Source organism: Arachis duranensis, chromosome 6 (genome assembly GCF_000817695.3).
Source record: "Arachis duranensis cultivar V14167 chromosome 6, aradu.V14167.gnm2.J7QH, whole genome shotgun sequence".
Classification (NCBI taxonomy): Eukaryota; Viridiplantae; Streptophyta; class Magnoliopsida; order Fabales; family Fabaceae; genus Arachis; species Arachis duranensis.
Window position 1 is genome coordinate 102438857 of NC_029777.3, and position 11389 is coordinate 102450245.

At 32.0% G+C, this 11389-nt stretch overlaps 1 protein-coding gene across 2 annotated transcripts in view; it reads left to right on the forward strand.

Moving 5' to 3' along the window:
* The first annotated feature begins 9938 nt into the window (after positions 1-9938).
* The window catches only part of LOC127748298 (uncharacterized), a 20784-nt gene continuing 19333 nt past the window's right edge, over positions 9939-11389 (forward strand). For both annotated transcript variants that reach the window (XM_052262531.1, XM_052262534.1), the window contains exon 1: positions 9939-10005. The gene's annotated coding sequence lies outside the window, so the exon portion shown is untranslated. The remainder of the gene's footprint in view (positions 10006-11389) is intronic.

The following is an 11389-nucleotide window of genomic DNA, read 5'->3' on the forward strand; positions in this document are numbered from 1 at the left end:
TTTTTTCATACCGAATTTTAAATGCTCACGCGCTTATCCAGTTTTACGATAACACGCAAAAAGACCAAATTAAATTTACTCATTTAACTATTAAATTATATTAATTTTATATATATACAAAAATTAATTATTATTTATATAAATTTTTGTAAAAAATAATTTTATAATATAGTATCAGAATTTTTATAATAAAAAAGTCTACAATTTAACTATTGTTAACCCTAAAAGAAAATATTTTAATATAAGATAGTTAACAAAAGAGAAATAAAATCTATATAAAAGTCTACGAAAATCTAAGAACAATTGACATAATCTCAAAAAAAGTTATTTCTTGAGAACGCGTGTTAGATATAAAATCATTTTTATATTTCCTCTTATTAATTTAAACTTTAACTTTTGAAAAAAGTTGTTTCGTAACAATTTTAACTATAAAAAATATCATGTATATATAAATAATTAACTACCAAATTAATTAATTATATATATTTATGTATAAATATACGTGATATTTAATTCATTTGCAATGTAAATTTTCTATTCTGATATATATTATTTTTTTATATAAATAACTGATATTTAGTATATAAATATCATGATTGTTTAACTATGGCTTGGTTTGGTAAAACTTTTTGAAGAGGTATTTGTAGTTTTTAAAAGCTCAAACTCTTCATTATGTGTTTGGTAAATAAAAAAGATCATGTGCTTGTGCTGGCAGCATTTAAAAGATTAGGGTACTTTTGAAAGCACCTAAGGTAGAGCTTTTCAAAATTTAAATGTCTAATATAACCTCATATGTTAACTAATTTTCAAATTTAATGCTTACATTTATGTTTATTATAATATTTTTAAATTTTAACAGCTATTTTACCAAACGCAATTATTGTTGCTTGTGTTTATTAAAATCTATTTTTAATTTGATTTTTAAGCCAATATATACCATATATCCTATCTGATTTTCTCTCATAAGCTACCAATATTTTACTTCTTCTCCTTCTATGTCATCGTAAATACTACAACTTATTATCCCCTCTGATCTCTATAGTCAACATAGGCAGTTTTATCCTTCCTTCTCGTCTTCTATCTTTCTTTTTTTTCTCTCATATTGACGGAAAAAAAAGTTTGGTTGTTTTTAAGATCGATGTACTATATATGTGTTAACTTTGCTTTTTGTCTGTTTCTTTGTTTTTGTTTTCAATATGCAATTTTTAATTGATACAGAATCACGATGACATTTATTTATTTATTATTTTTTTCAGGATATACTCTTAAATAATATTTGATCTCAGTGACTTATTCTCTTGTTCATTTTCGACCATAAAGATATAATATAATATAAATTATCTGATTTTCTTGTTTCTTTTTTGTAATTTTTTTCATTATGTGTTCTATATCAATGATGTCATGCATATACATCCTTCTAATATTCCATTTCGTTTCAATTTTGTTTTGGATTTTATAAATTGTTATATCAATATTCATAAAATTATATATCATAAATAATGATTTGAAATTTAATATGAAATTTGTGATTTTAATATATAATTTTAAGGAAAAGTCTAGGGGGCCAGCAGTTTTATTGAATTTTGGCCAGCATGTAACCAGCAGAAGAAGGTGAGCCATTGGATGAAATCTCACACCAATCTCACACCATCAAATCATCATTGATGGCTAGTTGATGGCTAACAATCACAAAAATTGCTGGCCCCTAGCATTGCTCTAATTTTAATTCAATTTAAATGTTATAAAAAGTGAAAAAATCTAACTAAACTTTTACCAAATACATCATCTTTTGTGCTGATACTATTGATATCAGACTTAAAAATCCAAAAACATTATAGTAGATGTAGTTGTCAATGTGTTCTTTGTTTTTGTATTTTAACTTTTATTATTTTTCAAATAAAGTATTAAGATGGTCTCTGATTTCTTAAAATTTTCACAAAATTGTTATAAATAACGATAATAACAAAAATATTCTTAAAATATTATAAAATGTGACAAAAATATTCAAAGTTAAATATATATATATTCTCAAAATGTATTTTAGAATTTGAATTTGATGCGATTTTTTATAAGCATGATAAGAAAAATGAAATATTTTTATCGTCAAAATCCTGTGATTTTTTTTGTAATTTTATTTGTCAATAACCAAGAATACTTTTAAAAAATAAAAAATATCTACCGATCAAATTTTTATCCTTTTTTATATATTTTTTAAATTGTGGTCCAAATATTCGTACAAAATTTTCGCTCAAATGCTAAAGGTTTCTCAAATATAAAAATTGTTTGTCAATGACAAATAATTTTTAATTATTTTTGTCGTATTTTAAAATATTTTTATCGCTAACAGAAGTGATGGATATTTTTATAGGTGCATCAAAAAATCGAGACGCTTTTAATTTTACCTCTAAAAATTTTTCTTTTTCACATCATCTTTATCAATAATTTATTCTTGTTATATATTATTATTATTATTATTATTATTATTATTATTATTATTATTATTATTATTATTATCTTCTGCCATTATTGATGGTCAAACACAATTTCGGCACAAGATAGGGACTTTTTACATTTAATTTAATGAAAGTTATTACATGTTATCACCGTTTCATGTGATAAAGCCTTTGACTTTAAAGGGCCCTTTACAACTATATGTTTAATGAAAATTTGACCCATTAAATCATACGGTCCGATTTATTTGTTCCTGACATCACAACGATGCAAAATACCCTCCTCTCCAATAACGCTACACTACTCCACTCTCATCCCATTTCAAAATTAAAAAGTGGATGTCATATCTCTATGAATTAAGAAGGTCGTCAAATTCTTTGATACCGAACTTTAAGTGCTCATGCTTTTATCCAATTTTACAACAACACGCAAAAGACCAAATTAAATTTACTCATTTAATTATTATATTATTTTAATTATATATATATATACAAAAATTAATTATTATTTATATATAAATATATGCATTGTTTAATTTATAATTTTAATTTATCTATATATAAATAGTTGATTTGATATTTTTTATGTACAAATAATATAATTGTATTTTAATATTTTTTAGATATAACTATTTATATAATTTTTTTATGAGTTTAAATTTTCATAAAAAATAATTTTATAATATGGACCGGTGGCGTATCGAGTGGCTCTACCACCTCATCTTTCAAACCTGCACGACGTATTTCACGTGTCGCAGCTTCGGAAGTACACTCCTGATGCTAGCCATGTGTTAGAACCTGAATCGGTTCAGTTAAGGGAAGATTTGACGCTTCCAGTGGCTCCAGTCAGAATTGATGATACTAGTATTAAACGGTTGCGCGGAAAAGAGGTTTCATTAGTCAAAGTGGCATGGATTTGAGGTGGTGTTGAGGAACACACTTGAGAACTTGAGTCGGAGATGCGAACGGATTATCCGCACTTATTCTCAGGTAATTGCATTTGAATTTTGTGGGCAAAATTCCCAATTAGGTGGGAAGAATGTAAAATCCGGTTAATTAACGGCTAATTAACCCATAAATGAGAATTTATTCTAGAAAGCCTAAAATGTGATTTTTATGGATAAATGTGATAGGGGAGATTGAGACGAGAATTTCGGTACCAATTTTATAGAATTCGGACCAAGATTGGACCGAACGGGCTAAACCGGGCCAACCAGACCTAAAGTGGGCCCTTGGCCCAACATAACTAAACCAAAACCCTAGTTTTCAGCATTCTCTCTCCTCACTAAACACACTCACATGCTGAAATTAGAGGCACAAGAGGGAAGAACACTCTCTCAAGTTCTCTCCCTTGGTTGATCTTCAAACCACCATAACTTTTGATCTAGAGCTCTGATTGCCTCTCCGTTTGCGGCCACGCGTTCACTGCAGAGAGCTCTAAAAAACCATACAATCAATCTTGAGGTAAGCCATGTTTTGCTCTTCGAATTTCCAGCCTTGTTTTCGAGTTTCATGAGTAAAAATATTGAGATTTTGGGCTCTTTGATGTTATAGACCCAACTCTCTTAAAGGAAAAGGTTAATCTTGTCTCCTTGGACCTTGGGTGTGGTAAGATTCTCAATCCTAGTGTAATTTGTTGTTCTATGATGTTTGGGTATTGAGATGTTGTATATGGGTGTGATGATTGTGGCTTAGGTTGTGTATATGTGAATACTTGGAGGTTTTAAGGCCTTGAGAGCTTGTGGATAAGTGGTTTGGAAGTACTCTGGTTGAGCTTGGGGAATCGGCTAAGGTATGGTTTCGGTTTCCCGTATCTAATATGTAATGTGGTAGAAAATACTTAGGCTAGAGGCCCTAAGATAAGCATTGGATTGTTGATGTTATTGAATGGTTGATACATATGATGTGGTCATATATGTGATGATGATTAATGATGCCTTGATGGTATGATGTATGAGAATTATGCATGTTGTGATATATGCTTGATGATTGGTTATGGTTGAATTGGGGGTTGAACCATGTTGGTGGTGAGTATGATATTAATTGTGTACAATGATGATTTATTAGTATTGGTGTTGTTGAGAATTAGCATGAGAAAGAGTATATGATATGTCAATATGTTTGAGTTTGAGCCACTTGGGTGAAGTGGGTTAAAATGATGAGATAGTGATTTTGATAAATTGTGGTAATGTGTCAATGTGTGAGTTGAGGAGGCTTGACGTTGAATTTGATATATTTTGATTGATTTCAAAGAAAAGGGATGAAATTGGCATGTTTTGATTGATTTTGAAAAGAGTTGAAAATGACTTGTTTTGAAAATGGCACTTTGGGGTTTTGTATGAAAAACATGATTTTTGGGCATACTTTGACGGGACATAACTTGGACTACGGATCTCTGTTTTGCGCCAAATTTGTTTAGAAAAGAAATTGGATCCGGGATGTCCATGCCGTTCGAAGAACGGGTGAAAAACGATTTAAAATGAGGAAGTTATGTCCGTCGAAAGATTGGGGGTTGGATTTGTGAATTCTGCAGTTTTTAACTTAGAAAATTTTTAGCAAAATGACCCCCCGCGCGTAGGCTCACTTGGTGCATACACGCCGTTCTTCTCGAAAACGCCATTCACGCGTGCGCGTGATGTGCTGCACCCAATGCCCAGCCATTTTCCAGAGAGTTATGCCAGAACTGTGCCAGTTTTGTGCCTGGGGCACGAGAGTACCCACGCGTACGCGTGGCTGACGCGTGCGCGTCGTTTGGCTATTTTTCAATCCACGCGTTGGCGTGCATGATGCTTACGCGTCGAGGAGTTTTTGAGGCCATCCACGCGTGCGCGTACGCGTGGCCCTATTTTCATCCCAAAGTTGGTTTTTGAGTTTTAAAAGCTAAATCTCATGCTTCTAAGCCTCCGATCTCACCACTTATGTCTTAAATCATTATGATATGCCTAGCAATTAGAAAAGGAGCTAGGGGATGTAATAACTTGTGAGTGAAGCAAGGGAAAAATGAATGATCAATAAGGATCAAGCATGATTATGTAAGATGCGGAGGATGGTGGTGGAAGTGCTTGTTATGCCATGGGCCGAAAGGCTGTGATTGATAATGAAACGGCTGGTTATGGATTTAACCGTGAGCCGGGTGGCTGGTTATGGATTTAACCGTGAGCCAGATGGCTGGATTATTGCCGTGTTATGGCGGAGCCATAATTATGGCTAAGAATAAATGCATATATATGCTGTTGAATGAATTGTGAATGTTGCACTTTCATTATCGGAGATGAGAGTTTCCCTGGGAGAAAGCAGTGGCTAGCCACCATGTGCTCCAGGTTGAGACTTGAAGCTCTTTTGACCCTATGTCGTCAGGGTGGCCGGGCACTGTGAAAGCCCTGGATGAGCTCACCCCCATAAATATTCACCAGTGAGGGTGATGGATATGGATCATGATTATGATCAAGTTTATTTTGAGTATAACTCAAGTTGGGGAGACACGACAGCGGGACAGTCCAATGGTTAACTGCCAGGACTTGTCGGGTTGGCTCTATAACCGACAGATGATATCATCAGCCACTAGGGACAGGCATTCATCATATGCATACTATATGAATTGTTTGAGATTGCCTATCTGACTGCATATTACTTGCTAATAGCCTAAATGCCTTAATTGTTCCTATTTGTATATTTCTTGTTTGATATAACTGTGTTTGCTACATTATACTCCTGCTGGTGGTTGGGAGGTCTGAAGAAATTGAAAAGGGAAGTATAAGTTAGACTGAAGAATCTTTAGTCAGTCGCCACATATGGTTTAGCTTGTTTATAAGCTTTGATATTATCTGGAGGAAGTTCTATGATTGCCTTTGGCTTTTCTCTATTATTATGTGTTATATATGTGGAAGCTGTTACCATGCTGGGGACCTCTGGTTCTCACCCATGCAGATTTTGTGGTTTTCAGATGCAGGACGTGAGGTTTCCCGCTGAGGCATGCTGGAGACTTCTAGATTTGCGAAGATCCTTTGTTCTCGAGACTATGTTTTGGTTTATATGTTTAGCTTAGATACTTTTATCTCCATTAAATAATACAAACTGTGATGACTCCTCTTATGGGAGAATTTTGGAGAATAGGTTTTATGTATTTGTGTCCCTTTGGGTTTCCTTTGGGGTTTTCCTTATTTTATCATATGTATATATTGCTATGCTCGGACAAGTTATCTTCGCAGCCGGATTTTGAGTCTTGATATTCATGTTTTTGACACTCCTTTGTATATATATAATCTCGCGTTGGTTATCCTTGTTCGTTACGTTATCGATCGGAGTGTTGTGCGTTCGAGTTGCAATTTTTGTTTACCCCTTTTTCTACAAAGGCTCCTAGTTATAATCAATCATTCATACTACTATACTTACTAAATTTTTATTTTAGAGGTCGTAATACCTTGCCATCTCTGAATTATGACTTAAGCATAAGACTCTGTATGGTAGGGTGTTACATTATGGTATCAGAGCAGTTCGTTCATGTAGAGCCTGAGGGATGGACTGACTATGCTTCTGTGCATTCTCTGTATGTGTGTTATGTGCTATTAGTATATCTGCTTGATATAATTGGCATAAACGTTCATGAGCATGCATTTGGGACCTTGAAGTACTAGACTTCCGATATTGAGACTGATCAACTTAATATCGATTGTTTGGTATGTATAGGAACCAGATGGCGCCTCGTGGACGCGGTAGAGGTAGTGCGAGAGGTCGTACGGTAGAGGCCGTGGAGGAGGTCATGCGAATGTTCGTGCGCCGGAGAATAACCCTAATGACCCGGTGAACTTTATGACCGCGTTGGAGAACATGGCTGTTGCTATGCAAGCCACTGCTGAGGCTCTTGGTCAACAGATGAACAACCATGGTAATGATGGAGGTGGAGTTCAGGGCCCGATAACATTGGCAAACTTTTTGAAGGTTAATCCGCCTAAGTTCAAGGGGACTACTAGCCCGTCTGAGGCTGATACATGGTTTCAGGCTATAGAGCGAGCGCTGCAAGCGCAAGTGGTGCCTGAAGGACAGCGTGTCGAGTTTGCTACCTATATGCTCACCGGTGAAGCGTCGCATTGGTGGCAAGGAATCCGACGCCTCCTGCAGTAGGGCGATGATTATATCACCTGGGATGTCTTTCAAGAGGAGTTCTATAAGAAGTACTTTCCGACTTCTGCTAGGACGGCCAAGGAGCTTGAATTATTACAGCTGAAGCAGGGTACTATGTCCGTATCTGAGTATACTGACAAGTTTGAGGAGCTGTTCAGATTCTCTCGTATGTGCCAAGGGACTCCGGTGGAATATGAGGAATGGAAGTGTGTTAAGTATGAAGGAGGACTCCGGAGTGATATCTTCAGTTCAGTAGGACCAATGGAGATCAGGACTTTCTCTGAGTTGGTAAACAAGTGTAGGGTTGCTGAAGAGTGTGTAAAAAGGGCAACCGCTGATAAAGGGAGTCACAAAGGATCATTCCCACAGAACCGAGGGAAGAGCTTTGCACCTAGAGGTCCGCCTTATAAAGATGAGTCAAGATGATTTTAATTTTACCCTAAATTTTTTTTCCACATCCACCTTATCAATAATTTAATCTTTTTATCTATTATTATGATTATTATCATTATCTGCCATTATTGACGGTCAAGCACAATTTTAGCAAAGGACCGAGGCCTTTTGCATTTAATTTGATGAAAGTTATTATATGTTGTCACGGTTTCGTGTCATATTAAATGTCCATTTACATTTTACAACTATATATTTAACGCAAATCTGACTCATCAAATCGTACAGTACGATTTATTTGTTCCTGACATCACAATGACGAAAAATACCTTCCTCCCCAGCAACTAGGGGTGGAAAAAGACCAGGCGGCCTGTCAGGGGCTTGCAGCCTGGCCTGTGTTTGGCCTGGCCTGGCCTGGCCTGTTATAAAATAGGTACAGGTCCAGCCTCTTTTAAAAGCCTTAATATATTAATAGGCCAGGTCCAAGCTTACTAATTAGCCTTATAGGTCTGTTAGACCTGCCTGAGCCTGTTAAAATATAATTAAATATATAAATAATTATTTATTATTAATAAAATTATGAGATATTTTAAATTTATTATATTTTATTATAAATATTTTTGTATATTTTAAATATGTTAAAAGTTTAAAATTTTTTATAAATATTAAATATATGACATATTACATATAACTATTTTTATTAAAAAATAATTTTTTAAATAATATTTTTATTTTTGTAAAAAAATTATCAGGCCTTTTAACAGGCTTCACGCCAGGCCAGGCTGAATAACATTATTGTGTATCATACTTGGCAACAAATAATTGATTGAGAGGGGAAAAAAAATCCCACGTACAATAATTGATTGTAACACTTGTTACCCTTTAATTATTAGCATGCTGATATTCAGGGTCATACACGGACAATACATTATTAGCATGCTGATATTCAGTGATGAAGAATTCCCCACGTTGCCCAAGAATGAGAGGGGAAAAAAATTCCACGTCGTTGGGATGAGATTGAATGTAGATGTAGGTCATCCCTTAATAAATTAGTGGACAAATTCAAACGCCACAAATTAATTTCCAACCACTACGTATCAGATTTAATTAATAACTATCTTAACTGCGGGACTGACATATCTATGATCGATAGGTCCTGTTTCATACAAAGAATTTATCATATCTGTGGTCTCTTTGAAATTAAAAAATAATTTAATAATATGGTACCAGGATTTCTATAACCAAAAAGTCTACAATTTAACTATTGTTAACCCTAAAAGAAAATATTTTAACATAAGACAAATAACAAAAGAGAAATAAAATATATACAAATGTCCATGAAAATCTAAGAACAATTAACGCAATCTCAAAAAAAAGTTATTGTTTGAGAAGGCGTGATAGATATAAAATCATTCATGTATCTCCTCTTATTAATTTAAACTTTAACTTTTGAAAAAAGTTATTTTGTAACAATTTTAACTATAAAAATATAACGTATATACAAATAATCAACTACCAAATTAAATTAATTATATATATTTATGTATAAATATACGTGATATTTAATTCATTTGCAATGTAAATTTTATATTCTGATATATATTTTTTTTATGTAACACTGATATTTAGTATATAAATATCATGATTATTTAATTATATATACCATATATCCTATATGCTATTCTCTCATAAGTTACCAATATTTTCCTTCTTATTCGTTTATGTCACCACAGGTACTACAGCTTATTATCCTATCTAATCACTATGGTCAACATAGGCAGCTTTATCATTCCTTCTCGTCTTCTATCTTTTTTTTTTTCTTCTCTCGTATTGACAAAAAAAAGTTTGGATGTTTTTAAGATCGATGCACTATATATGCATTAACTTTGCTTTTTTCTGTTTCTTTGTTTTGTTTTCAATCTGCTATTTTTAATTGATACAGAATCACGATGACCTTTATTTATTTATTATTTTTTTCAGGATACACTCTTAAATAATACTTGATCTCAGTGACTTATTTTCTTGTTCATTTTCGACCATAAAGGTATAATATAATATAAATTATCTTATTTTTTTGTTTTTTTTAATTTTTTTCGTTATGTGTTCCATATCAATGATATCATGCATATACATCCTTCTAATAATCCATTTCATTTCAATTTTATTTTAGATTTGATAAATTGTTATATCAATATTCGTAAAATTATATATCATAAATAATGATTTTAGATTTAATTTAAAATTTGTGATTTTAATATATAATTTTAATTCAATTTAAATGTTATAAAAGGTGAAAAAATCTAACTAAATTTTTACCAAATACATCATTTTCATGTGCTGATACTATTGATATCAGACTTAAAAAACACCATAGTAGATGCAGTTGTCAATGTGTTCTTTGTTTTTGTGTTTTAACTTTTATTATTTTTCAAACAAAGTATAAAGATCGTCTCTAATTTCTTAAAATTTTCACAAAAATATTATAAATAACGATAACAACAAAAATATCTTTAAAATATTCAAATATGTGACGAAAATATTCAAAGTTAAATATATATTCTCAAAATGTACTTTAGAATTTGAATTTGATGCGATTTTTATAAACATGATAAAAAAAATGAAATATTTTTTTTCTTTCAAATCCTGTAATTTTACGCTAAATAGATTTTTTTGTAATTTTATTTGTTAATAACCAAGAATACTTTTAAAAAATAAAAAATATCTACCGATCAAATTTTTATCCTTCTTTGTATGTTTTTTAATTTGTGGTCCAAATATTCATACATAATTTTGGATCAATTGCTAAAATTTTCTCAAATATAAAAATTGTTTGTCAATGACAATTTTTTTTTATTATTTTTGTCGTATTTTAAAATATTTTTATTGCTAACAGAAGTGATTGATATTTTTATAAGTGTGTCTAAAAATCGAGACAATTTTAATTTTACCTCTTAAAATTTTTCTATTCCACATCCTCCTTATCAATAATTTATTGTTGTTATATATTATTATTATTACTACTACTTATTATTTATATATATATATATTATTATTACTATTATTTGTCATTATTGATAGTAAAGCACAATTTCGGCAGAGGACAGGGCCTTTTGTATTTAATTTGATGAAAATTATTATATGTTGTCATGATTTCGTGCCACAAAAGCCTTTGACTTTGAAGGTCCCTTTTTAACTATAAATTTAACGCAAATCTGACCAATCAAACGGTCCGATTTGTTTGTTCCTGACATTACAACGACGTAAAATACCTTCCTCCCCAACAACGCTACACTACACCACTCTCATCCCCATTTCAAAATTAAAAAGTAAGAGTCATATTTCTATGAATTAAAAAGGTCGCCAGATTCTTTAATTCTTTCATACCGAACTTTAAGTTATAATGCGCTTATCCAATTTTACAAGCAAAA